Below are 2,208 nucleotides of genomic sequence, written 5' to 3' on the forward strand. Positions count from 1 at the left end.
TAGTCATAATTATGTTCATTTACTAATTAATCTAAATCTCGTTTCCTCGTCATGTCGATCGATGGTGTAGTATTAAATGTATAAAAGTTTTGAATTACGTCATTCGGTAAAATAGAGGCAAGTGTATCCTCGATTTTCTTAACATTAGATCGCAGAAATTTTAAATCGAAGTTAATATCTTTGATTTCAAGGTTAAGTATGTTTCGTTGGTAACGTTTTTTCAGGATGTTGAACTTGCGAGTTGCACTGTTGCTTTGGAAGATGATGTTGAATCTCAGAGTGTGTATATGTGGAGGTAAGACTGTCGTCTCTCCTACATCGGAGCAAAAAAGTCAGTCGATGTCTTAGTGAGTTGATCTTGATCTTCGTATTAATCCAGACTTTAACAGTCGCGTGGTATTATATCCAAATTTCCTTGTAATAGATTCGAAATATCCTTCATCTCGGTTGGACACCATTATTGAGGTCAAAGGTGTGTGTTAATAACAGAACAAGAAGTTTGAGTCGCCAGTAGATAATTAAAAATTACTAAAGATGTTGTAATCGACCCAACTGGCCAAATTTATTAATCGAAAAACGCTACGTTTCGACCGAGGATCCGGTCCTTTTCAAGCGTGTATACAAAACTCACAAATGTCGATTAGTCAAGCATAATGCCCTAACTACACCGAATCTAAAAGCTAAACGACACAAAATTAATTTGCAATTAAGTGAAAATTATATCAATATTATACGAAACAGAAACTTACATATTTGTGCGTCGGAATCTAAGTAATAACAAATTTGTTAAACGGTATATTTCGTGAAATGTTTGTAACATGACATAGCAGTGCGGTGGTACAATTTAGACTGATGAACCTGACAATTATAAACAGACTGGTGCCGTAAACAATAAAAGGCAAGAACATAGAGAGGGAAGCAGCGGAGAGGAGAGACCAGCTATATTTCTTTTATGATATGTTCGTAGAGAACGTTAAGATTCTCCGTGTCCTTTTGCAAATTGATGGTGTCGTCAAATTTTTTAATAAAAAACATCTCCGCTATTTCTCTCTTTCTGGTCTGTCCTTCCTTATGTAATATTTCAGGTTTTCCCCAGTCAAAATCATGCCCATAGGATATTCGGTGTTCACTCACTACAGAAAGATTGCTAGCGTGTTTTCTAATATCGCTCTGATGTTCCCTGAGACGCGTACACAGATGCCTTTTAGTCTGCCCTATATATGTGGCCCTACAATCCCTGCAGTTAATTTTGTACACTATGTCAGTTTGTTTTAGGTCGTTAATTCTGTCTTTGCCCCGTCTTATTAAGCAATCAAGTTTTTTAGGAACCGTGTATAAGGTAGTGATATGGAGTTCATTTAAAGTACGGCAAATGCTATCACTCAACGTTTTTATATAGGGTAAAGGTATGCAGTTTTTAAAATCAAAAGTTGTGTTATTGTCAGTGGGAGTATTAAGTGTGTTGTTACGTGTTTTGAGAGTGTTTAGACGTTTGGCAATGTGTTTATTAACGATTGGTTTAGGAAAACTGTTGTTGCTCAAAATTTCTTTAATTATCTTAATATTGCCATCGTGGAATTTTTCATTAGAAAGTAAAACCGCGCGATCAACCAAGCTAGTAATAGTGTTCAATTTGTATTTTAAAGGATGGTTAGAATGAAAATTTATGTAACGTCCAGAGAACGTCGGTTTTCGATACCAATTGGTTATTAATAAGTTGCCATTCCTAATTACAGTCGTATCCAGGAAGTTGAGTGAAAATTTACGAACAAATCTTCGGCAGCCCCATGGGATCTCCTTTATCGCCGGTCGTCGCTGATATTGTCATGGATGACTTAGAGACGCATTGCCTAAGCCTTTTGAATTTTAACATCCGGATATTCATTAGATATGTCGATGACATTTTTGCGGTGATTCCCAAAACAAGTGTGGGCTTGATTTTAAAAGTTTTCAACGGATATCATCCTAGACTTAGGTTCACTTATGAAATTGAAACGAATGCGTCACTCAACTTCCTGGATACGACTGTAATTAGGAATGGCAACTTATTAATAACCAATTGGTATCGAAAACCGACGTTCTCTGGACGTTACATAAATTTTCATTCTAACCATCCTTTAAAATACAAATTGAACACTATTACTAGCTTGGTTGATCGCGCGGTTTTACTTTCTAATGAAAAATTCCACGATGGCAATATTAAGATAA

At 36.0% G+C, this 2,208-nt stretch overlaps 1 long non-coding RNA gene across 1 annotated transcript; it reads right to left on the minus strand.

The window, feature by feature from the left end:
* Positions 1–533: 533 nt before the first annotated feature.
* On the minus strand, positions 534–1,331 carry LOC139784963 (uncharacterized). Its single transcript, XR_011721737.1, has 2 exons — positions 750–1,331; positions 534–680 (listed from the first exon to the last, which is right to left on the minus strand). It is a non-coding gene; the product is annotated as an uncharacterized lncRNA (long non-coding RNA).
* Positions 1,332–2,208: the final 877 nt, after the last annotated feature.

Source organism: Temnothorax nylanderi, unplaced genomic scaffold, assembly GCF_030848795.1.
Source record: "Temnothorax nylanderi isolate EJ_2023f unplaced genomic scaffold, tnyl_v1.0 TNYL_tig0715_pilon, whole genome shotgun sequence".
In the NCBI taxonomy this organism is placed as follows: Eukaryota; Metazoa; Arthropoda; class Insecta; order Hymenoptera; family Formicidae; genus Temnothorax; species Temnothorax nylanderi.